Below are 27,629 nucleotides of genomic sequence, written 5' to 3' on the forward strand. Positions count from 1 at the left end.
GCAGAATCGTGGTCAAGGAACAGGCAATGATCAGGACAGGCAGATATCACTCACAGGTCGGTATACAAAGCAAGGGTCAGGACAGGCAGCAACGGGTCAATAAACAGGAAACAGGCAGGATCGGTAACAATAAACAGGCAGACAATAAACACAGGGAAACGCTCGGAAATGACACACTGGGTAATCAAGACTTCGCGATTGGATGGTGTGAGAGAGAGTCCTTTTATAGTCCAGGTAACAAGCTGCAGCTGGGTGTGGTGATTAGTGAGGAGTGTGTGCATGGCTGTATGTGGCGACAGGTGATTGGTGTGGAGTGAACATGTGACTGGCAGGGAGGATTGTGGGAAGTGTAGTCCGGGAACTGACAGGAGCAGACTGTGATCATGACAATATTCATATATCAGACAAAATTGCGTTGCAGCAAATTCTTTAAATTTTAAGGTAGGCCTATTCAGAACAGAGCAACATAAAAATCAGAATATATAAGCAGCTATACGATTATAGGACAAAGTTTGACATATATGCCATTATAATTTGTGTTTTATTTTTTTTAATTGTATCGAATTATAAAATAAAACGCAAATTTTAATCGGGCCTGTTTTAGGCCTTTCCTTATTTTTATATTTTAGACATCCATCAATTATGGTTATGAAAAAAAAAATGACTGGCCATCTCCTCATTGAATGTGCCTTTAGAGAGAAATGCACGGATTACATAATGAAAGAGTTTCTATTTTCGATTTGAATTATTTTGTTTTAAAGTAGTAATTTAAAGCTTTCTATATATATATTCGTCATGCCTGTGTGAAGCGCCCCTGTTCAAGCCAGAGACGGCAGAAAAGCACAACGTTTTGTTGATATTGTGAGTGTACACGAACAAAAGTAGACCTTTACAGTTTGGAATGACGTATTACTCTTACCTTTATGAGCAAAAATGAATGCCTATTTTAAGATGTTTCCACTGTTAAAAAAAATGCAAGAGATCTCGCTAACGCCTCCATGTCCTGCAGAGCCCGCTTCAGCTTCACTCCGTACAAACGATTGGATATGCGTCTAAGAGCGCACATTTATTTAGGTTAAACATTTAAACTAACGTTGTGATATGCTTGAGCTGTTTTATATTTATAGATTATATTTTAGACAAGTCCTTATGATTTGAGAAGGCTAAATTTATTAAAACATAGGCTATGATCAACTCATTGTCTGCCGCTGGCCGCTTGGCCATTAGCCTACTTAAAAAAAAAAAAACTTACATTTAACTAACAAAAAAATGCTCCAAACGTTTTTGTAAATTAATTTTATAAAGAAAAGAAACGAAATATAACCATTTTTACATTACATACAAAACTGAACTATTTTAATAGCTGAAACAGTAGTATATAAGCTGTTTTGGGAGAAGGAGAAAAAAAAGACTGGATAGGGCCTATATTTGAGGCCCGTGCAGGGGCTAATCTACTTCATCCAACGCTGTTTTGTTCTCTGTTATTTTCATCTGTGAGCATGCTCTTGATATATGCATTTCACAATTTTGTTGAGTTTAAAACGTTTGACAAATTCGTTCTGCTCTTGCTGTTCGTTCGGCAGACACCCCCCACCACCTTGCAAAAAAAAAAAAAAAAAAACACAGAGGAAATACTGCAGACGCTGCCGGGACGGAAGACAGTAAATTGGCAAACAATGACAAATTGTTTATACTTCATATAACACACCATATGCATTCCTGTAACTTTCACTAGCAAATAATAAAAAGAAAGAAAAAAAAGAGTGCGGTGATGACCTAAACACCGCGGTCAACATCTTATTACCGCGGTTATGCGGTAATGCGGTTATCGTCACAGCCCTAATATGCACAAGGAAAGTAAGGTATGGTGACCAAAAAAGTAAATTTAGAACCCTGGATAACTATACATGCAATTCTTGTCATGAGCATCAAGGTGTGGGGGTGCTGCGGTGCAAATTCCACTCATGGGTCGTCTGTGCGCGTCTGTGCTGCCGCTTCGCACCTGGACTGTTTGTTTGTATGTTTTTGCTACATGTTTTTCCACTGTTCTGTTCGGATTATTTTTGTCAGTATTGGATTACTCAATTTCTCACTGCTGATCTTTAAACTGGACTATTGTCATTTTCTAACTCCTGTTGTCCGTGAGTTTGCCGCCGGGTTGCTGCGAGCCCTCTACCCGCTAACGTCCCCACCACGTTCGGCTCTTCTGTTGGGTGAGTCACCGCTCTCTCAGTCGGTTGCGCTGTTCGTTTAATTGCTTGCTATCTGGGTGTGTCATCTCCTATTTAGTTTGCTGTTTTTGGTGAAGTGTTGTTCAGGGTCTGGCTAACGTGGTTTTTGCCTGTGATCGGCTCGCATTTGCTTAGTACTAACATGCCTCGGGCAAAACTTTTTTTCTTCTTCTTCTTTTATCTGTCTCATTTTTTTCACTTCCAAAATGGATATTGGATATTTACCATCGCAGCTAAGGGCCTTGAACTACCACCCGCGTCTCAATTCTGTGACGTATGAATGCTGCCGGAGTCTAGGGATTCTCTGGCGCCCACGATACATACACCGCTCGCAGCGTGTCTTCAGGAGTACCTTTTGCTCTAAGCCTGATATCCCTCCGTGCATTTGGACTAATCATAGATCGTCGTCCATGCCCAGACAAGTACCCGCCGGCAATACTACACATCGCTCTTGAATTTATCTCACTGATGCCCAACAACGTACCGCTAACTTGAATTCCCTGCATCGTCATTTTGCGCTTCTGAACTTTCGATCAATATCGGACAAAGCCTCTTATCTTAATGAAATTATCACTGACAATAAGCTTGACATTTTTCTTCTCACTGAAACTTGGCAAGGTCCGGATCATTTTCTGCAGCTGAATCTTCTCGCACCTGAAGGATATCAATATCTGTCCAGACCTCGTCTGCATAGTAAAGGGGGTGGTCTCGCGGTCATTTACCAGGACAATCTCTGTCTCACGCAACTTCATTTTCATGATACCAATTCATTTGAATATATGGTATTAAAAGCTGACTCTCTTATAATTATCCTGCTGTATCGTCCTCCTAAAGCCCTGTCCAACTTTTTTTCTGAACTCAGTGAGCTGTTAACCCTTGCCTGTTCATTGTCATTTCCCATTCTCCTGCTTGGTGACTTCAATATTCATGTCGATACTGTTTGCTCTAACACTAATCAATTAATGTCTGTTTTTGAATGTTTTAATCTGACTCAGCATGTTCATTTTCCTACCCATACTCGTGGTCATATCCTCGATCTGATTTGTACATCAAAGGTTGATATATGTTCCATCTCTTCTTCTGATACTGGTATCTCTGATCACAAACTTCTTGATTTTAGCTTAAGTCTGCCTATGCGTAAAAAATGCCTTAAAACTGTTATTTCATACCGCAATCTGAAAGCTATTGATACTGCATCATTCTGTACCTCTTGTTTCTTCAAACCTCTCAGATGTCTTTGACATTTCTTCTCCCTCCATGATATTATCTAACTATCACTCCATAATTTCTGAAATCTTACAGCAGCATGCTCCTATTAAGACCAGAAGTGTCCCTTCCACACACTCTTCTCCTTAGTATACCCCTGAGCTCCGTATTCTCAAAGCTACTGGTAGACGGCTTGAGCGTCTTGTGACGAGTCTCTCCTTCCTGCGGTGGCCGGCCGGTGGGTGTGGTTGGGAGACTCATCAACAGAACTATTTACACCTGATCTTCCCCTATAAAGTTTGGACTTTGTTTGGTGTGCACTCTCTCGCACTTGCTTCTGGTTGTTTTTCCCCTGACTTTGGTTCGTTTATTTTGATGTTGTTATTTGAAATTAGTTGTCTGACACTCTGATCATGTGTCTGACAAAAGTTGCTGTTTTGTTAATTTCTTGTTTTATATACTTTTCTATTTATATTAAATAAATCTTTTGTTGCAACCAAACCATCCGATTGTGTCCTCCATTTTCATTTGTCACGGCAGTGAGCCGGTCGTGACAAATGTGGGGGCTCGTCTTTAAACTTAAGTGATTTTGTTTAGTTAAATAGTTACTTTCGTTAATTTGATGATTAATTCGTTAAATTAATATTTTTTTTTCTTTTGGTAATATTTGTTAAATCGTTGGTTTTGTAAAATATTTGGAGGATATAATGGTTGGTTTGGTTCTGTTTCGTTGCTTCACGGGAGTTCGGGTTCGGTAAGTATTGGCTACTATTTGTATATTTGAGGGGAGGTTTATTGTTGGATATGCTTTTCCCTAGTTAGGTTTAGCGGGGTATCCTTAACGGGATGCTCCGATTTTTTTTATTTTTTTTATTTTAGTTTGTTTTGTTTGTACGGTGAAAGCAGTTAGAGCAGTTGTCTCGGGAACACGTCTGTGTTTTGTAATGGTGACTCGTTAATTGGTTGCCATTGCAAACGCTGGTTTACAGTGTATAATTACCCACTGCAAGTAACTGTACGAAGATTAGGGTTGAGTTTAGATCATTTTGAAATTTAGTTAGAGGGAACTGTTTGTCCAAGTCCTACCCCTCAAATATTTTTTTTTTGTAAAAATTAAGTAGCCTATGTTTGTCTTTCACAATGGCTTCAAAGGTTGAGGAATTTATTAGTGCTCCATCTGAAAGTTTGTTGAATGATTTGACTAAGGATCAGTTGGTAGAACTTGCAGGTTATGAAATTAACTTGGTAAGTCAAGATAAGCGTTTAAAAGACAATATTAAATCCCTGGTAAAAACTGAGTTAATCGAACGTGGGGTTTTAGAGTCTTACTCTTCAGAAGTTGTGTCAGATTTCGGTAATATGTCTACAATGTCTCATTTAACATTTGAGCAACAAAAACAATTGTTGTTAATTCAAAATGAGATGAAAGAGAAAATGTTAGAAGCGCAAAATCATGTCGATGTCTAAAGTTCAGTTACAACAACAACAACAACAACAACAACAAGCGTATTCGGCTCTTAGTGTAGAAAATGCTAAGCATTATTTGACTGTTAAAGATGCTGTATTGAAGGCATACGAATTGGTCCCAGAGGCCTATAGACAAACATTTATGGCCTGGAAGAAAAATGAGTCTCAAACGCATGTTGAGTTTGTGCATGATATTTCAGTTTATTTCAATCGTTGGTGTACAGCTTCTAATGTGAAAACACTCAACGATTTAAAAGAGTTGATGTTGCTTGAACAGTTTAAAAACTCTGTTTCAACACGTGTAGCAACATAATGAGCGTAAACCTGACACTGCATATGAGGCGGCCGTTATGGCTGATGATTTTTTTCTGATTCGTAAAATCCCTTCTACCTATGAAGTTGGTGGAGAAAATTTTCAGAAAGACCTGTGGTATGATTCCAGCAGATCTTCTAGCAGATCTTCTAAATTTGTTCGTGCTTCACCTGACAGACAGCGTTTTGTTTCTGTTGATGAAAACGATAGAGCAAACATATGTAATTATTGTCATGCGTTTGGTCACTGGAAGAATGAGTGTCCATCATTGAAAGCAAAAGAAATTGCTAAAACAAAATCTAATTCTTCAGTGAAATCTGCTGCTCTGGCTGTGACTGCTTCGGAAATCAGTAATGTACAGAAGAGTCCTTCATGTGTCTCAACATTTTCTCCATTTGTTACAGATGGTTCTGTGAGATTGCTTAATTCTACAGAAGATGTACCAGTCAAAATTCTCCATGATACTGGATTGTCAGAAACTTTTGTTTTAGAGTCTGTTTTACCTTTTTCAAATGACTCTTACAGTGGAAACAATGCGTTGGATTAGGGGTATTGGTTTGAATGTGTTGTCTGTTCCCCTACATAAAATTGTTCTGCATTCTGACTTGATCCAGGGAGAAGTGGAAGTTTCTGTGCATTGCTGTTTGCCTGTGGAAGAAGTACAGGTAATCTTGGGAAATAATTTGGCTGGTGAACGAGTTTGGCAGAATACTACACCGAATTTGGTGGTTACACCATCTGTGTCGACTTTTGAGGCAAGTGATGAAAATTTTACTTGTTCCTCAAATGTGTTTCCGTCATGCGTAATAACGCGATCTATGAGTAAAAAAAAAACTAATGGTGAATCTGAAACTAATAGGGTGAATACAACTGTAGAAATCCCTTCCCTTTTGTCCGTGTCACGTGACGAGTTGATTAAAGAACAAAAAGCAGACGTTACACTTACTGAGTTGTTTGACAGAGTTCTTCCGTATGATACAATCGTTAATCTTCCTTCTGGATATTATCTTGAGGAGGATGTTCTGGTGCGAAAGTGGGTGCCGCATGGAGAATTTGTACTTGGCGATCCTGTACAACAAATTGTAGTACCTCAGTCTCTCCGTCAACTTGTTTTACAAACCGCACATGACACATCTGGACATTTGGGAGTAAAAAAGACCTACAAGTTGCTTTTGAAACGTTTCTTTTGACCAAAATTGAAACGTGATATATCGAAGTATATTAAATCTTGCCAAACATGTCAGCTTACGGGAAAGCCGAACCAGTCTATGAAACCTGCTCCTTTGTATTCAATTCCTGCTATAAGCCAACCCTTTGAACATCTTATTGTGTTGGGCCGTTACCTCGGTCAAAAGCTGGAAATGAATATTTGCTTACTGTAATGTGCCAAGTGACTAGATATCCAGCTGTGTACCCGATACGTTCTATAACTGTAAAGTTAGTTGTAAAAGCACTGACTCAGTTTATCTCTGTGTTCGGTATACCACGAATAATTCAGTCTGATCAGGGGAGTAATTTTACTTCCAAATTGTTTGGTGAAGTTTTAAAACAACTTAATATTCGACATAATCTTTCCAGTCCTTTTCACGCTCAGTCAGGGAGCACTGGAAAGATTTCACCAAACATTGCAATCTTTATTAAGATCATACTGTGTTCAGATGGGAAAGGATTGGGAAGCTGGGTTACCTTGGCTTATGATGTCCGCTCGAGAAGCCACTCAGGAGAGCACCGGATTTAGTCCGAACGACCTTGTTTTTGGTCATGATGTGCGTGGTCCATTATCTGTTTTGTCAGCAGATTGGAAAAAATTTGATCCACCTAAAAATATCCTGTCTTATGTGAGTGATTTTCACAGACGTATTTTTGAGGCGTGTCAATTGGCAAAGGCATCTTTGAGTAAAGCTCAAGATCACATGAAACGACTCTTTGATCGTCGTACAGAATTGCGTTCGTTTCAATCGGGTGATCAGGTCCTTGCCTTGTTGCCTATTGCTGGATCACCTTTCCAGGCCAAATTTGCGGGTCCATATGTCGTTGCTAGTCAAATGTCTGATCTTAATTATTTGATCAATACACCAGATCGGAAAAAGAAAACTAGTCAAGTCGAGTCACCTTTATTTATATAGCGCTTTTTACAATGCAGATTGTGTCAAAGCAACTTTACATTGATAACTGGTACATAATTTGGCTGCACAGCAGCTCTTAAAGAATAGTGTCAATGCAGGCAGATCAGAAGCACTGTTGAATAAATGTCAGGAATACTATTGAATATCAAATGTCAAGTGTCCCCAACTAAGCAAGCCAAAGGCGACAGCGGCAAGGAACCCAAACTCCATCAGGTGACATCAGGTTGCAAACAAGTGGCAAATAGTTGTTAAAATGGAGAAAAAAACCTTGGGAGAAACCAGGCTTAGTCGGGGGGCCAGTTCTCCTCTGGCAAACAACTAGAGTGTCATGTAAATTTGTTAAAACCTTTTTATGGTTCCGAAGATTGTGTTGATAAAATAAATGAAGACAAAGTTGATGTATCTGATTCTAGTATTAAACCTGTTTTGCTTGCAGGTTCTTTTGCCTGTAATAATGAAGCTGAATTGTCAACCAACTCCATTTTGATATGTGGGGACCAGGATGAGATTGATCCTGAAGATTCTATTCAAGGTCGGTTACACAATTCGGAAGCATTAAGCTCTTTGCACGATCGATTTTGTTATTTAACGGAGGTGCAACGTACGGATTTGATCAATTTGGTTTTTGAATATGTTACGTTGTTTCCTGATACTCCATCTCGCACAAATCTCATTGAACGCGACACTGATGTGGGAGATTCTGTTCCAATTCGTCAGCGTTATTATCGAGTGTCTATGAATAAGAAAAAATATCTAGAGAATGAAATTGACTATATGTTAAAAAAATGATATCGCTGAACCTTCTTTTTCTAGCTGGGCTTCTCCATCACTGTTGGTGAGTAAATCTGATGGATCGTTTAGATTTTGTACTGATTACCGAAAGGAAAATGCTGTAACAAAACCCGATTCGTTTCCATTGCCTCGCATTGAGGACTGTATTGATCAGGTGGGAAACGTTAAATTCGTTAGCAAATTTGATCTACTTAAAGGTTACTGGCAGGTGCCTTTAACTGAAAGAGCTCGAGAAATTTCTGCTTTCATTGTACCGTCTGGATTATTTTCGTATAAGGTTGAGTTTCGGGTTGCGCAACGCTCCCGCTACTTTCCAGCGTTTAATGAATAAAGTTATTTCTGGTTTGAAGGGATGCGCTGTGTACTTAGATGACGTCGTTGTGTGTAGTCGAACTTGGGATGAACATATACTTCAAATTAGAGCACTATTTGATCAATTGGTGAGGGCAAGTTTGACTGTTAATTTATTAAAATGTGAGTTCGCCAAGGCCACAGTTATTTACTTGGGGAAAGTGGTGGGGCAAGGCCAAGTGCGCCCTGTCCGTGCAAAAGTAGAAGCGATTGATAATTACCCTACGCCTACTACCAAAAAATAACTTATGCGATTCCTTGGAATGGTAGGGTTTTATTGTTGTTTTTGTAGAAACTTTTCTACAGTGGTGGCCCCCCTGACAAATTAATTGCGGGGAGGAGTGGACTTTCGCTGGACTTCCAGTTGTCAGCAAGCATTGGAAAAAATAAAAATGCTCCTTACAGAGGGTCCTGTTTTAAGAGCTCCGAAATTTGACCAAGCGTTTCAGTTGCAGGTGGATGCCAGCAATGTGGGTGCTGGTGCAGTTTTGTTACAGACTTCTGAAGATGGTATCAATCACCCAGTTGGTTTCTTTTCTAGAAAGTTTAATTCTTACCAACTTAATTATTCAGTGATTGAAAAGGAAGCTCTTGCTTTGATTTGGGCTCTGCAACACTTTGGAGTTTATGTGGATTCGTCGGAGGGACCGCTGGTGGTTTTTACAGATCACAATCCGTTAGTTTTTCTCCATTCTTTACAGAATCCCAATCAAAGGTTGATGAGGTGGTGTTTGTTTTTATAGGGATACCTGCTAGAGATTTGCCACATTAAAGGCTCAGAAAATCTAACTGCCGATGCCTTGTCTCGTGTCCATGTATTTTAAATGTTGTAGGATTTGTTCTATTTTTCCCTGTCTTTGTCTCTGTTCTTTTTTTCTTAATTTGCTTCCTAGGCGCCAAGGTTGCTGGAAGGAGTTGGAGAGTTAAGACAGTGATTTGGGATTGAATCTCTTAATACGTGGATTACTGGAATTTTGTGGAGTTTTGATTTGTTCTTAAAGACTCTGGTCTTTTTCTTTTAGGGGGGTGTGTGACGAGTCTCTCCTTCCTGCGGTGGCCGGCCGGTGGGTGTGGTTGGGAGACTCATCAACGGAACTATTTCCACCAGTTCTTCCCCTATAAAGTTTGGACTTTGTTTGGTGTGCGCTCTCTCGAACTTGCTTCTGGTTGTTTTTCCTTTGGTTCGTTTATTTTGATGTTGTTATTAATTTGAAATTAGTTCTGTCTGACACTCTGATCATGTGTCTGACAAAAGTTGCTGTTTTGTTAATTTCTTGTTTTATATACTTTTCTATTTATATTAAATAAATCTTTTGTTGCAACCAAACCATCCGATTGTGTCCTCCATTTTCATTTGTCACGGCAGTCGACAGTCGAAAAAACGGCTCACTATAGAAAAACCGGTCTTACTGTACATTATTTAGCCTTTCTCGATCATCTCAAAATATACAAATCTGCTCTTATCTCAGCTCTCTAGTTTTGTCTCTGCCACAATTAATAAATCAAGTAACAGGCCAAAAGCATTATTCAATACAATAAATAAGCTCACTAAACCACCACCTCAAGATTCCCTAGCTTCTAATGAGCTTTGCTGTTCTTTTCTGGACTATTTGCTTGAAAAGACAGATGCCATCCACCAATGCTTCTCTCCTGACACAAAGCTCAACTATCCACCAAATCTATCCAGTCAAACTGTCTTGTTTTTCTTTGACAACCCCATCTTCTGTCTCTAAGTTAATCTTGAAATCCAACTCTTCTTCCTGTCAACTTGATTCTGCTCCTACTTCTCTCCTGAAAATTTGCCATTCTTCCATCTCTGCACCTATCTCTCACTTCATCAATACATCTCTTACCTCTGCTTCATTTCCTCTGCCACTCAAAACTGCTGCAGTTACCCCTGTTCGCAAGAAACCCAGCCTCAACCCCTCTGTTCTATCTAACTACCGTCCTATTTCAAATTTACCCTTCATAGCAAAATTACTGGAAAGCACTGTTGCCTCCCAACTCCAGTCTTTTCTAGTTGAAAATAATCTCTTCGATCCCTTTCAATCTGGTTTTCGCCCCCTCCATAGTACCGAAACTACACTTGTAAAGGCTGTGAATGATCTACTGCTTTCTGCTGATTCTGGTTTTCTGTCTATACTTTTGCTACTTGATCTCAGCTCTGCATTTGACACAGTTTCCCATGAATTACTTGTTTTTCGTCTCTCTGATTTGGGTATTTCTGGTTGTGCTCTTTCTTGGTTTTCTTCCTATGTCTCTGACAGACAATTTTACATCTCAGTTAAGGATTTTCGATCACCGACTGTCCCCCTGAAGAGAGGGGTTCCCCAGGGATCCGTTTTCGGGCCGTTATTATTCATAATTTACATCATACCACTTGGTCAGATTTCACAACGTCACGGTCTTAACTATCATTTTTACGCTGATGACATTCAATTATACTCAATCTGCACACCTACTCTACCTCCCCAAACAGACAAAATCTCTGCTTGTGTTAAAGAAATAAAAAATTGGCTTAATTCAAATTTTCTAAAACTCAACATGGACAAAACTGAGATTATTTTCATTGGAACTCCCTCACTTACTAGCCAAATTTCTACAAATCTCACCTGTGAAATAGATGGTTCTCATATCAAAACATCCAATACTGTTAAAAATTTAGGTGTAATCATTGACTCCACCCTTTCCTTTCAGTCTCATATTACCTCTATTACCAAATCTGCATTCTTTCACCTACGTCGCATTGCCCAACTCCGTCCCTTCATCAGTACCAAAGACGCCGAAACTGTCATCCATGCATTTGTCTCATCACGCCTTGATTACTGTAATGTCCTCTTCATTGGTCTACCTGCCAGCTCCATTTCCAGATTACAATACATTCAAAACTCTGCTGCTAGAATACTCACCCATACCAAGCGCTCTGCTCACATCACCCCAATTTTGTATGATGTCCACTGGCTTCCAGTTGCCTACCGTATTAAATTCAAAATTCTTCTGCTCACTTTTAAATCTTTGCATGGTTTGGCTCCTCCTTATCTCTGTTATATGCTCGTCCCCTACACTCCAACTCGCTCACTATGTTCCTCTGACTCTGGCCTTCTCGTTGTCCCTCGGCATCGCCTCTCTTCAATGGGGGGGGGCAGATCATTCAGTGTTATTGCACCCAAACTCTGGAATTCTCTCCCACGCTTACTCTGTTGTGTCAATAATATCTCTGAATTTAAATCATTACTCAAAACTCACCTGTTTTCTGAATGTTATACCCCTGATTTGATTAATTGATTACTCTGCATTATTACTATTATTTCTCTGTATGTTATGTCTCTTAAGTCCTGTTTTGTATTTTTGTACTTGACTTTATTTTTCTGTATACTTCCATTATTGTTTCTCATCATTGTCTACTTGTATTATCTCTTACCTGTTAATTGTTCACTGTAAAGCGTCCTTGAGCTCTGGAAAGGCGCTATATAAATAAAACTTATTATTATTATTAAATACTTTAAATGTTGCAATCCTGTCAGACTTGTGATAGTTACCTGAATCATAACAAAGCACTAAGCCTGGTTTCTCCCGTTTTTTTTCTCAATTTTAACACGTGTTTGCCACTTGATTGTCACCTGTTGGAGTTTGGTTCCTTGCCGCTGTCACCTTTGGCTTGCTTAGTTGGGGACACTTGACATTTGATATTCTGGCCACGCCAGTTATCTCTGTATGTATATTTTAGGCAACAATAAAATTAACATATTAATACCCATGCATGTGGTTCAGGCAACGCAGTCAATGATTATCTTCACTACATGTATATTTTCAACCAAACAAACAATAAAACACCAGAATGGTATAAACCAGAACTATAAAACTTCCTCTTTTCATTTACATTTTATAAATATTAAACATATGTGGTTCAGTCAATATGTGCATATAGTTTGCAATCATAAAACACAACTCTGTCTCATTTTGTTAAATGTCAGTTTTAATGATCAATAACAGCCATTTACATTTACAGGTATAAGAAGCTACAATAAAAATTAAAGCAAACAGTTCAGTCAAACGTTCAAAGTCAGCACTCTAATAGACTACAACGGTAAAGTTAAATAGCCTAAAAATATAGAGTTATGAAACTTTACCCTCAGCTAAAGTGATTTTCCAGGGAACAAATTATAGATTAATGAGACCAAAGATTGTCTGTTACAAAAGATGAATTATATCTCATGTTTAACCACCACAGAGTCAGCAGCAAACATCAGAAAGACTAGCCGAGGTAAGGCTGCTCTCGGCGGGGTACATGAGCGCTGAACGCCCAGTGATCGTCTGGATCTCACAACTCCGACAACGTCAGATCAATTTTTCAAATAGGCGCTTTCTTTATCAATAAACCACAGATTTGATCTTGGTTCTGTTGCTCTGTAGCCTGACTTCGTCATACTCATATTCTAGGCAGAATGTGAGTCTGATACTGCTCCATTGCACTTGAATTATGGGGCGTGTCTTAACCGAACCAGTAAAAAAAAAAACTCTGCACTCAATTGGATAGACCAACAACCAATCAGAGCAACGCAGTAAGTGACGTATGTTGAACTTGTACTTAAACTTTTGCCGAATCCCGTTGGAAGGACGGCAAACACATCTTTCCCATCAACAAATGCCTTGATTGCGGTTCTTTGTTCGTCTTTTAAAATTAATGCGCTGTCGATTTCTTTTATTACAGACGTGATAGCGGAATCTAAACATCTTACTTCTCCAGCTGCAGTCATCATTGGTGAAAACCAATTCAACCCAAGCGCTCTTTGATGACGTGGGTGGTTACGTAACCGCAGATAGCCTGTCCATCATCGATTAAAGCCCGCCCTGGCAATTTGATTGGCTCGGCCTTCTGGGAGCCGAGCATAATTACTCCACAATGGATCGAGTCCAGACCGAACTTCCCGTCCAAAAAATGTTGTGGGCGGGGTTCGGGCTGGCACCCAGGCTAGTTGCTCTGTGTCTGCTGTTGAATTATCCAGGTTGTGGATGAGGAGCGACCCCTGATGTGATTGTGAAGCACTTACGGTGTACAGTAGTACATAGTAAAATGCTATATAAATGCCTCATTCATTCATCAGTTATCCATTTTTAATATGCGTTCTTGTCTGTTTGTGAAACGTCATCGGCTGCTGCCCGAGTACTGATCCAATTCAAAGTTCACATCTAGCCAAGTACAGTTCAAATCCCCGGATGTGTTCTCAATCCGCCTTTTATCGAGGATGCATCGAGAGGGGATTTGAGACAGCCAGGTATCCCAGAATGCCTCTCGCATCAACCAGCAACAGATAAAACTACATGTCAAGACACAATAATATGGGGGACTTTGGGGGTATTTTTTCCAAAGTGATCCGTCAGCTCCAGTCCACTACAATCAGGAGTGGTTAAGGCCCGGGTATATGTCATTTCCCACATTCTGCTCCATCTCACGCACAGTTGAGTGTGCAAGCCGTGTCTCGTGTGCAGTCGTGTCCATCATCTTTCAATGACATCTTTCAAAGTATACTAAACCACAGATGAACGTGGATCACCGAGTTCGACACATGCGCAATAAAACATTTTCTAAAGTATTACCAGACATCATTAGCCTGGTAATACCAGACTCTGCTACTTCACTTTGCTTCGTAGACAGAGTCTGGAATGGCATAATAGAGAAGTGTTTTCTCTTTCGCTAGGGGGCGCTTGTCTGAAGTTTAAAATCATTGGTTACCCGTAAGCCAATCAGATACGTTTACTTATGACGTATGTTATGCGCCTGTACAGCAGCATCGAAGCACAGACATCATGCATCGAACTCATATCTATGATTGAACTTCCACTGTAAACCTGTTGTAAACACATGATGATGCGAGCGAAATACCGGAGTGAACATGGCTGTAAACGACTTTTGCAGATTATGCGAAGTTAATGCATCCCGAAGTTTGCATCCCGTGTCTCGTTTCCCATTTCCGCGGTCTTTTCGGTTTTCGATTTCTCTAACCTACAATGTAAAACTCGGCACTTAGCATCTACGTCACGGCTCTCAGCCCGCCCTCTATTCGTTGATTGGCCCGGCTGTTTCCAGACCGGTGGAAAACAGAAAGCTCTGACGCTGTATCAGACTGAGTACAGAAGCGAAATGAAATTGAGCGGAAGTAGGAAGTCTGACGTAGTCAGGCTAAGACATCATGTCATCTATGGGACATTCGCTGGGCAGGATCGGAGAAGAAAAATAGTGCATCCACCATTGCAACATAGTTCAGAAGATGCACCAAGAGAACAGGAATTAAAAAACAATGGGGAAAGCATGCCTCTGAGTTTACTTGTCTTGTTTTTGAATCGCTATTTACACACTTCTTTGACGACTGCACATTGTGCTCAGTACTGTGCGTATTGCCACCTAGTGGGCTCTTCCATCTTGCTTGTGCATGCGCTGTTACATATGCACCATCTGCACAGTCTCGAAATTTGGGCTGCCTGTGGACGGGGTGTGCGGCTGGCCACGAGCCTGCCTCATGACGAAAATTATGGATGTCAAATTCACAAACGAGGACGGCCGAAGTATACCTGGGGCTTCAGTGATCACAAAAAATTCAGCTGCAGGCTGCCACTGTTCAGAGAGCAAAGCTAACTTACACAGAAGAGATTTTTTTGTTCAGCACATAAAGATGAACTACTTCATTTCAGACTGCGGTGATGTGGTTTCTCCACTGCATGGATCTTCATGTGTATCTTCAGGTGACTTTTAAAAGAGAAACTCTTTCCACACTGATCACAGGTGTGCAGCTTCTCTCTGCTGTGGATCCTCTCATGTGTTTTCAGATGTGATGACACACTGAATCTCTTGTCACAGTGTGAACACTTGTAAGGTTTTTCTCCAGTGTGAATCCTCTCATGTGTTTTCATATGTTCTGACCGAATGAATCTCTTGTCACAGTATGAACACTTGTAAGGTTTTTCTCCAGTGTGAATTCTCTGGTGCACTTTTAAATTGTTTGCTGTAGTAAAAGTCTTCTCACACTCAAAGCACATGTACTCTCTCACACCAGTGTGTGTTTTCTCATGTTTTTGTAAACTACACAGCTGTGAAAAACTCTTTCCACACACAGAACATGAATGTGGCTTCTCCTTTGTATGAACCCTCAGATGTTTCTTCAGGTTTGATGACCCTTGAAATTTTTTGTCACATTGATCACATGTGAACGACTTCTCTCCAGTGTGAACTCTCATGTGTTCATTAAGATTTCCTTTACGTGTGAAACTCTTCCCGCACTGATCACATGTGAACGGCTTCTCTCCAGTGTGGATCATCATGTGTTCCTTAAGATGTTGTTTGGTTGAGAAACTCTTTCCACACTGATCACATGTCAACAGCTTCTCTCCAGTGTGAATTCTCATGTGAACTTCAAGACTTTGTTTGGTTGAGAAACTCTTTCCACACTGAGTGCAGGTTGTAGATTTCTTGGCTCTTATTTTCTTTAAAAAAGTCTTTTTAGTCTTTGAGCGACTCAAAAGTTTTTCTCCAGGTTTGTCAAGATGTTCCTCCTCCACTTCACTCAGTTCTTCACTCTCCTCCTTCACTTCCATCAGCTCTGAAATGAAAGAAAAAAAGTCATTTCATTTTCAGTAAATCAAAATAAAGAGAGAAATATGAAGTTAAAGGTGATAAAATTGAGACTTGTGATAGACAACTGCTACAAAACATTACGATCATTTTGATGCATTTGCATAAATTAGTTGCAGATGTCCCTGAAGGCCTGTACACACCGGGACGAATATTGCACGCGTTTATCGCCAGCGTTTTTCGAGACGTTTTTTGTGTTCACACCCAAGCGATTTTCACTGGTGATGCACAGTGAACGTGCAAATTCACTCCCTGACAGTATGTGGCGCTTGTGCTTAATGGTAGTGCAAATAAACATATTTATGTTATTAATAAAGTTAAATAAGATAAAAATGCAGATAATAAATGGCATATATATGAGAGATGGCAGTCAGAAACGGTAGTGCAAATAAACATTTATGAAATAGATATTCTTAACTATATTTCTTGAATGTAAAAGAAAAAAACCCCGGCAAAAATACAGAAATACACATCTATCGGAATGGCCAAGAAGTGTCAGAGTATGATGGGAGGACAAGAAAATAATCTCAATCCATTTTCTCAGTTTTACACAAATGAATGACTGCATTCATCAACCCTGTTACCAAAGTTACTGTAAGAAGAGATTTTGCTCAAGTTACACTCACAACCCTGTCAGCCATTCTGGAAAGATCATTTACTTCATACATTTTGATGTTTAAAGTTTATTCCTAAAAATATCAATTTTGAAAACTATTGAAAATGCCTAAATTCTGGTAACACTCCTGGAAATAGTGAAGCAGATATGAAACAAATGTAAAATATTTAGTTTGATCTGATGTTGACAATCAGTATGAAAGTTTCTCAAACCTCCCTTTACTGAGTTTCTGTTAGAAAAGAACATTATGTATCATTTCATAGTTTGACTGCATATCTAAATATGCAGAAGTGTTTGAATCTTTCTAACATGAATGTTGTCATTAAAAGTTCAGTATGTATTTGATAGTTTATCTAAATGTGCAAGAACATGAATGTTGTTCAGCATCATGAATGAATGAAGAATAAACACCAACCTCTTTGTTCTTCAGTATCTTCAGTGTGTTTCATTCTGCAGGTTCTGGATCACTCGTGTTCTCACTGTCCTCCTTAATAAACTCAGTCTTTACTGGTTTCATCTCTTCTTCTTCCTGAAGCTCTTCTGATGGGAATATTCCAGCATTTATTGATCAACTGCTGTGGGAGGAGCTTCACTGATAGTGAATTGCAGTGGGCGGAGCTTCACTGACTGAACTACAGATTTATAGGGTTTTAATTTTCAGCATCTGCATCAAATTAAATGTACAAAAGCAAATTTAAATAGAAAACCCATTAAATGCAAGTGTCTATTTTAATGTTTCAAATGACTTTTGTGAAAACCAAATGTTTTAATGTCCCATCATCATTTAGTGTAACAGATATATTTATGTAAAAATGAAACAACATTTATTTTGACCAGTACTTAATAAAGTATATAAAAGAATAAGAGATCATACTAAATTTTGTTATATTTTAAAAGTATAAAGATTTAAAATGACAATTAAAGAGTATTTTGGGCTTCGTTGTGATCCTTCAATACACTGTTTGAATGTCAGAAAATGATTCTCGTTCTAAATATGCCTGACAAATTGTTTTCTTTCTTTCTTTTTTTGTTTGTTTGTTTTGTTGCTATATTAACCCCTTTTGTATTTCACTCTTAAACTAATTGCATTAATCATTTATATCCATCAATCGTAAAGCAAATGAGGCAGAATTAGAAACAAAAAGTTATAAATTAAACTTTATTCTTTTTCTTCATTAAAATATTGACAGATATCTAGAAAAGTAGTAAAGAACTGCAAGAAAAACATTTATGGCATGAAGACAGAAATAAACATACATAAACACTATCAAATCCCCTCAGTCTGTTGAGAGCAATGAAATGAGCTTTAAGTGTCAATTTACAGCAGATCTGAAGACATCAGCATAATAAATGAGGTGAAAACAGGAACTATTGACATGAAATAAAGAGTGTTTTCAACAGTTTCTCTGTTAATATTGATGATCCTCAGACTATCAACACTCATTCAACAAGACATTCAGATCATCTCACTTTATTCTGAGTGTTTGCTGATAGAGACACATTATTGGAGTCACAATGTATGAGAAAATCCTATAAACTGCTTTAATTAAAGACAATACTGTTCATCAATATAATATATATATGAACTGAAAGTTTGATTTTCTAATAATAAGTACATTGATTGCAGTAGTGAAATTAGATCAGAAGAGACAATGATCACAAAACTTTTCAAAATAAAGAGCAGCACAAAGTAGAGTTGTCGTCATAATACAGAATCATCTCATATTTAAGAAAGCATTGATCTGTATTAAATCCAATATAATCACCAGTATAGGCTACATGTAGATTAGAGGAAGAATTAAAGTGTGAACTAAATGTAAATGAAATACACTAAAATGAGTTTTCAGAAATATAAAAATACTTATTTTATTGGATACGATACAAAGCAGTTAAAACTTAAATCATCTTAAACTCTATAATCTAGCTTTATCCAGCAATATTGGAGATGCTGTTACTCGTCCCTCGATCATTTATCTTCTACACTTAATGCAGTTCAGCATCTGAGGAAGCCTTTTACTCCACAGACTCCCATTCTGGTTTATATTTCTGAAAACTTTTATCTTTTTCTTTCACAAACTGGACTAATAACAGCTGCCATCATGAGCTACTCTCTGTAAAGTTAAACTTCCCGCCACTGTCAGCATCCAGTCTGGATGATCATGTGATGTATCAACAACCAATGACAGAGAGCTTTCCTTAAACTGAGCCTCAGAACAGAAGCTCAAGAGAGTCTTCTCCATCATTCCTGAAGATCTTCAGCTGCGGCGGGTGACAACTTTATGATTGAGGCAGATCTGACTATCCTGAATAATCACAGGGTTAATGCTGAATGATTAAAAGACACAGCGACTGAAAATATATATGACCTATGACATTTGCATATTTTTTGTAGGGGAGAGGAGGAATGTTTCAGACAGAGATATATTTTTGCTGTGGTCAATAAATCACAAGGGTGGTCAATCAATACCAGGTGGTATTTTGTACAAATGTAGAACGGCTTCAGTATAATTTCACTGTGAACAGAAGATGTAGATGACCATGTCAGTTGGGACGAAAGTAACACAACAATACAAGCTAAATTGTTTGTGTTACTCTTGTTTTTTTATTGAATATACCCTACTAAGACTTTGTTACTATGTAACTTAAAACATATTTTGTCCTTTATCTTTGCAAAAAATAAAATATATTACATTTTCATTTTAAATTTTAGTTTTATCAAATGTTTCAAAAGTAACTTGACAGTACAAACTTGAATCGTTTAAAATATTTGTTTATAGGCCATGTCAATTCATTTTAAAGTCATTCAAAACATTTTTTTTTCAACAGTATGACAGTATATATTCCAAGAAACCAACAAAAACAGCAAAGATACACCACCATGTATCAGTGGCTGCAGAAACAATAGTTAGAAGAAGCTTTGAGAAACCATGGCATATTCCCAGAAGAGTGGGAAAGAGTACAAACAAACAGGAACATGACAATAGAGATTAGCCTAGTCATTGTCACAGTTGTGACAGATGTAATGTTCTGCACCCTCAGTGATAATATCGTTCTCTCAGACAGGCCTGTCGTAAAGATGGAAGCATCATCGTTTAACTGTGTCCTTTGAGATTTTTAAAGACTGTCTGTTCAAGTTTCAGCATGCTGCAAAAGCTAGATAGATTAGCTAGATGAAGGTATTTTTCTGATTTAATTGCTACACATCATCATAGGCCTAAGATTTTATTTACCACAATTAAATCAATAATTCAGTTCAATGAGGAACCCTCGGCTGAACTTTATGAGAAATTTTTAAGTTTTTTTTTTCTGGCAACGTGATAGTCATTCGTTCTTCCTTCACTTCACAGTTCCCAGATCTGACTCTGAATTCACTGGCTACTCCAGTGCTTTTATCGTTTTCAGCATGTTTCTTTAAAGGATCTGGGTGATCTGGTTAACCGGATGAATAACTTCCGCCTCACTTGATGTTGTTCCCTCAGTTTCTTTCTCTGAAATTGGTCCCAGTTTTCAAGTGTTTATTAATTCATCTTTGGATGCTGGGTTAGTCCCAACACATGCTCTACAGGTGAGCCTGATATGAAACAACAAAAACAATCCTGAGGAGTTTAAATGTGGGATGTCAAAGTTCAAAATGAACAAAGCTCATATCAATCTGCAGATTATACAACATAAATATTACAAAACACACACAAATGTCATATATATTGTCAGTCGGTGTGTCTTTTAATCATTCAGCTTTAACCCTGTGATTATTCAGGTAGGGTCAGGATAGTCAGATCTGCCTCAATCATAAAGTTCTCACCCGCCGCAGCTGAAGATCTTCAGGAATGATGGAGAAGACTCTCTTGAGCTTCTGTCTTGAGGCTCAGTTTAAGTAAAGTCTCACAGGAAGCGGTCATGACAATATAAACACTTTTATTATTGGTCACGACGATACAAAGCAGATAAAACTTAACTCAGCTTAAGCTAAAAAGCTCTATAATCTTCACTTAATGCAGTTCATCTGAGGAAACCTTTCACTCCATTCTGGTTTATATTTCTGAAAACTCATTTTAGTGTATTTCATTTACATCGAGTTTAAGTTTACTCACTTTAATTCTTCCTCTCTAATCTACATGTAGCCTATACTGGTGATTATACTGGATTTAATACAGATCACTGCTTTGATATCTTAAATATGAGATGATTCTGTATCATGACGACAACTTCTACTTTGTGCTGCTCTTTATTTCTAAAGGTTTTGTGATCATTGTCTCTTCTCATCTAATTTCACTACTGCAATCAATATACTTATTAGAAAATCAAACTTTAAGTTCATATCTATCATATTGCTGTAGTTGTTATTCATCTTTAGTGGTTGATGATGGTGAGTGAGTGTGTTGGTTTTTGTATTATTAATGTCATATTGTGAGAAATAACAGTATTGTCTTTCACTTGAGTAGTTTATAGGATTTTCTCATATATCCTGACTCTAATAATCAGTTTCTAACAGCAAACACTCAGAATAAAGTATTGATGATCCTCAGACTATCAACACTCATTCAACAAGACATTCAGATCATCAGCAGATCATCTCACACTCTTTATTTCATGTCAATAGTTCCTGTTTTCACCTCATTTATTATGCTGATGTCTTCAGATCTGCTGTAAATAGACACTTAAAGCTCATTTCATTGCTGTCAACAGACTGAGGGGATTTGATAACTACAAATATGTACATTTATCTCTGTATTCATGCATAACGTTTTTCATACTGTGTAGGCATCTTGCACTCCATTCTTATTTTGGCCTGCATTAACCACATCAATTTCTTCAGGTACACCTTCACCAACATGTGCTCCCTCACCTGCAGAAGACTATTCTACAACTTCACATAGATGAACCGGTGCTATCTGAGTGACATGCCAGCTCCTGTGATATCTGCAAATATGAGATGAAAAAGATGTTTTTACACTGAAAGTTTCAGAACATCCATCAAAGGGTCAAGTTACAGTCAGCTCCTCTAGTATGTGGCTACTCAAGTGAGACACAGCTGGCAAAATGCAAGCTGGAAAAAGGAAAGAAAACCACTAATTTAGATTAACTGTAACTGGCACACATGAACAGCAAAATTAGGACTTTCATGAGAACGTACCTTGCTCATAAGTTCAATATCCACCTTCTCCTTTAATGATGCATGAAGTTGGAGGAATGGCTTCAAAAAACCCATGAATCACACTTTCCCTGTTGTGGAGTGGCTGTTTTTTGTGATGCAATACATCACAGTCCCCACAGAACCAATCCTCAGGAAGACACTCTCTGCACCTAGAGAAAAAATAATAAAAAAAAAACATTCTAATATACATTATTTCAGGTGATTATTTTAAGTTATTTCAAATTTACTTTGATTAGTTCTGATTTTATTTTATAGGACTGCACAGTAGCTCAGTGTTTAGCACTATCACCACACAGCACAAAGATCTTAGATTTACTTTTCTCATTAATGTGGTTTTCATCTGGGTATCCAAGTTTTCTACCATTCCACAAGACATGCATCTTAGCTTATAAAGCACTGAGCAATAATTCTCAGCAAACCAACCCTGGGTAATTCAAGTTTAATATTATTGAAAAAGGCAACACGAGGGATGACCAACAGCCTCCTTTGCGATAAGGCATTGTAGATGGTATGGTCTTGCCTCTTTCCAGCGCTTTCTGTTGCCGAAAAGACCATGATGAGGCAGAGCTTCTTTGAGGCTCAGCAGAAGGACATGATGCCAAAATGTTTGAGAGCCTCTCCATATTTTTCTCTGTAAAGAAAATACAAAATAAAGCTGTAAAGGTCGATTTAGATGAGGACCAATTAAAAGTCAACTGATCAATGTTTTAAATAAACTTTCATAATTCAGTGTCAAACTGGACCAAATCTTTACTACATTGTGTTCTTAATCCATCTACTGCACTGTCAGTTTTGTCTAAGGGTTTTGTCTTTAATTACTTTAATTTTACATGAATTTTAGATGCAAACTTAATTTCATCACTGTTATTTACCAAATTCCTCTTGAGGATTCAGTATTTCTGAGGGAACCTCCACACTAGATGACAGGGAACACTCAACCAGGGGGTGTGTGACTGTAAAACACAGAGGAATAACAACAGGTTAGGCTATAACTGCATTCATGTTCTTTCTTTTTTTTTTTGAACCAACTGTATATACTGAATAATTTTTGAAATCAGACATATTTCTGTTAAGCACTTGGTAATGTCTTCTATAATAGTGCCACAAAAAGGTTTATGAACTTTTTAATGTCTTTTTGGATATTGGAGTATTTTAAATTCTCAACAATCAATTACAGTGATCTAATTTCAGTTGGTCCACCATTTACATAATAAATTCAAACAAACGTCACATAATTCACATATAACCTGTAGCTGAGGCTTGGCGTCGCCCTCCTCGCCTTCCCCTCGGCTTGCCACGACCTACAGAGACCCTTTTAGAGGTCCGTGGAGGGTCTCCTCCAGAGCCTGACCGTTTCCTCTCCACAGCTGCTCTCTGTGTGTTGGAGTGAATATTTCTTGTAAGACTGATTATGTTAAACGTACTGGAACCAAAGGAAATGTAACTAGAGAAAAGAAAACACAACATAGTGTGTTAGTAAGGTGTTAACGGCTTGAAAGAGCCTTGGCATAGAAGTCTCTGTAACTCAGGGGGATGGAGCTCCATTCTTCCAAAATATATGCCCTCATTTACATATGCCACAGAGCATGATAGGATGTTAATTGCTAAACTGCATCATGCAATATGCCTGTCTGAAATCTAATACACTCATCCTTCCACATTCATTATGTTTTTACTTCAATTTGTCCCCCATCTGTATGTTATGTATGTATAAAATGATTGAGGTGTATAAAAACTCTAACCCTGGCTTCAGCTAGAACGTGGTCATGTTTCAGTTCAAGAGCCATGCGTCTCCCCTCTTGGTAATGGGGGTCCTGTGAGTCAAGGATATGTCTGGTGGCCATTGCAACACAGACAGATACAGACAGACAGAGACAGATAAGACAGACAAGTAGACAAAGACAGAAAGAGAGGAAAAACTGAGAAATAGAGATAGATAACAGTATGGAGATTGAAGAGATGGATAGAAATATAGATGGACAGAGAGGTTGTGAGAGATAGAGATAGAAAATGATGAAGAAAGATAGAGGTTGGCTCTTAAAAGTGCCTTTAGGTTTTGGAAATCAGGTGTATCTATAGGGTGAAGGTGAAGTTTGACCGGATCTGCAGGGAGAACAGAAAATATTAATTATAGTGTAGGCTAGATATGTTGAAAAAAGGTTTAAACTGTGTGCCCCGATAGTGAGAGATACCAATTTTCATAGAAATATTTTTTTTCTTAAAATAAATCAATAAAATTCACGTTTTTCCCATTTTCTGTATGACTGCACAAAAGGCGCGTCTTTTATCTTCTTCTTTTTTTACTGTTAATATGGAAACCATTGGTACCATTGGACTGATATCTGGATTTTGACCCCTGCCTGTTTTTTGGATGTACGACTGTGGATTGCCCAATAAATGCTGCGCTTGGATCTTACCATCTTGTTTGTGTGCATACCGTGACAGAACAAACCACCATGAACACATCCAGCAGCAGGAGAGATCGGCCAGTCACTAGCGGCTGGGGAGGTCGGGGCTGTCCCCAGGATCTGTCGACGCTACGGCAGCGAGGTATGGAGATACGGGCTTTCACTCAGAGGTTCTGGTCGCGGGCAGAGAGGTGTAATCACCCTGATGTGGTCCTCAGAGACATTTTTAGTGTTTAGATGACCCTCTGCCGTGGTGGGAAATGGACCTAGTAAAGACTCTTACCTTCTAGAATTTCGCCCATTATTTGTATCTCTGCCAGAACGGTATGATACGGATACCTCCTGCACCTGCTCCAGCCCGTGAGTCCGCTCCAGAGCACGCTCCAGCCCGTGAATCCACTCCCGAGTCCACAGAGGAGGTGGGCACGGAGTCACCGCCTCACTCACGTAAAAGGAGGAAGAGGAGGAGGAAGGCTTCAGTCATCCCTCAAGATTTGGAGGCCTTCCCAGAGCCCGCTCCAGCCAGTGAGTCCACTCCAGAGCCCGCTCCAGCCAGTGAGTCCGCTCCACCTAGTGAGTCCGCTCCACCTAGTGAGTCCGCTCCACTGAGTCCAGAGCCCGCTCCAGCCCGTGAATCCGCTCCCGAGTCCACAGAGGAGGTGGGGACGGAGTCACCGCCTCACTCACGTAAAAGGAGGAAGAGGAGGAGGAAGGCTTCAGTCATCCCTCAAGATTTGGAGGCCTTCCCAGAGCCCACTCCAGTCAGTGAGCCCGCTCCAGCCAGTGAGTCCACTCCAGAGCCCGCTCCAGCCCGTGAATCCGTCCCGAGTCCACAGAGGAGATGGGCCAGTCACCGCCTCACTCACGTAAAAGGAGGAAGAGGAGGAGGAAGGCTCAGTCATCCCTCAAGATTTGGAGGCCTTCCCAGAGCCCACTCCAGTGAGTCCACTCCAGCCCGCTCCAGCTCCAGTGAGTCTAGTGAGTCACTCCAGAGCCCGCTCCAGCCAGTGAGTCCGCTCCACCTAGTGAGTCCGCTCCAGAGTGAGTCCACTCCAGATGTGAGTCCATCCAGCCCAGTGAGTCCGCTCCAGAGCCCGCTCCAGCTAGTGAGTCCGCTCCAGAGCCCGCTCCAGCTAGTGAGTCCGCTCCACCTAGTGAGTCCGCTCCAGCTAGTGAGTCCGCTCCAGTCAGTGAGTCCACTCCTGAGTCTGCTCCAGCCAGTGAGTCTGCTCCAGAGCCCGCTCCAGCTAGTGAGTCCGCTCCACCTAGTGAGTCCGCTCCAGCTAGTGAGTCCGCTCCAGTCAGTGAGTCCACTCCTGAGTCTGCTCCAGCCAGTGAGTCCGCTCCAGAGCCCGCTCCAGCTAGTGAGTCCGCTCCACCTAGTGAGTCCGCTCCAGCTAGTGAGTCCGCTCCAGTCAGTGAGTCCACTCCAGAGTCTGCTCCAACCAGTGAGTCTGCTCCAGCCAGTGAGTCCGCTCCGCTCCAGACAGTGAGTCTGCTCCAGCCAGTGAGTCCACTCCAGAGCCCAATCCAGCCAGTGAGCCCACTCCAGCCAATGAGCCCGCTCCAGCCAGTGAACCCACTCCAGCCAATGAGCCCGCTCCAGCCAGTGAGTCTGCTCCAGCCAGTGAGCCCGCTCCAGCCAATGAGCCCGCTCCAGCCAGTGAGTCTGCTCCAGCCAGTGAGCCCGCTCCAGCCAATGAGCCCGCTCCAGCCAGTGAGTCTGCTCCAGCCAGTGAGCCCGCTCCAGCCAATGAGCCCGCTCCAGCCAGTGAGCCCGCTCCAGCCAATGAGCCCGCTCCAGCCAGTGAGTCTGCTCCCCGCTCCAGCCAGTGAGTCCACTCCAGCCAATGAGTCCACTCCAGAGCCCGCTCCAGCCAATGAGCCTGCTCCAGTCAGTGAGTCAGCTCCAGCCAGTGAGTCTGCTCCAGCCAGTGAGTCCACTCCAGTCCCGCATGCTTTCCCTGTCAGTCCTGTGATGACCCAGAGGGCTGTCTTCACTTTTTATGTTTTGGCGGTCTTGCATGCCTGGAGGATGCACTCAGGTTCCTTTGATCGTGTGGACCTGTTTGCCAGCCTGAACCCGCTGTTGTCCCGGAGGAGCCTGCAGTCGTCCCAGAACAGTCCATTGTCATCCCAGAGCAGCCTGCTGTCGTTCCAGAGCAACCTGCTGTTGTTCCAGAGCAGCCTGTTCTCCTTGTCAGTCCTGTCATGGCCAAGAGGGCTGTTTTCACTTTTTATGTTTTGGCTGTCCTGCGTGCGTTGAGGATGAACTCGAGCTCTATGGACTTTGGAGCAGTCTACCAGCCCGAGGCCGCTATCGTCCCAGAGCAGCCCGAGCAGCCTGCTGTCGTCCCAGAGCAGCACCAGCCTGAGCCCGCTGGCGTCCCAGAGAAGCCCCAGCCTGAGCCTGCTGCCGTCACCGAGCTGTCCGCTCTCCCTGATATGCCCACGGAGGCTGTCACCGAGCTGTCCGCTCTCCCTTATATGGCCACAGAGCACCCTTGGCCAGCCCTGGCGCCGTCACCCAGGCCGTCTGTCCTGCCGCCGCCATCCAAGCCTTCTGCCCTGCCGTCGTCGCCCTGGCTTTCTGCCCTGCTGCCACTGCCTCGGCCGTCTGAACCGCTGGAACCCGCCTGGTCAGTTCCTCCAGCGCCGCCCTGGCATTCAGACAGGACCCTGACCTTTTTGGAGACTCTGTGGTCTGTTCCTCCGGCTCCTCCCTGGCCTTCTGTCAGGGGCTCTGGTCCTGGCCCACCGTCCCTCCCCCTGGTCCTCCTCCAGTCCACCTCCCTCCTGAGAGTCGTGTTTTTGTTTTTGTTTCATGGAGCGTCTGGTAGCCTCTCCGTAAGGAGGGGGTACTGTCATGATCATGAATTGGAGTGCCCAGGTTAACCACTAGAGGGCACTCCAACATGGATTATTGTCTCACCTTTTGAACTACATTACCCATAACTCACCTCCTGGACTCATTATCCCATGTCATTGCACCCAGCAGTTTTGCGTTTGTTCATTAGTGTCTGTCTATTTATACTCAGTTGTTTAATGGAGATACGGGCTTTCACTCAGAGGTTCTGGTCGCGGGCAGAGAGGTGTAATCACCCTGATGTGGTCCTCAGAGACATTTTTAATAAGTGTTTAGATGACCCTCTGCCGTGGTGGGAAATGGACCTAGTAAAGACTCTTACCTTCTAGAATTTCGCCCATTATTTGTATCTCTGCCAGAACGGTATGATACGGATACCTCCTGCACCTGCTCCAGCCCGTGAGTCCGCTCCAGAGCACGCTCCAGCCCGTGAATCCACTCCCGAGTCCACAGAGGAGGTGGGCACGGAGT

Source organism: Megalobrama amblycephala, linkage group LG17, assembly GCF_018812025.1.
Source record: "Megalobrama amblycephala isolate DHTTF-2021 linkage group LG17, ASM1881202v1, whole genome shotgun sequence".
Classification (NCBI taxonomy): domain Eukaryota; kingdom Metazoa; phylum Chordata; class Actinopteri; order Cypriniformes; family Xenocyprididae; genus Megalobrama; species Megalobrama amblycephala.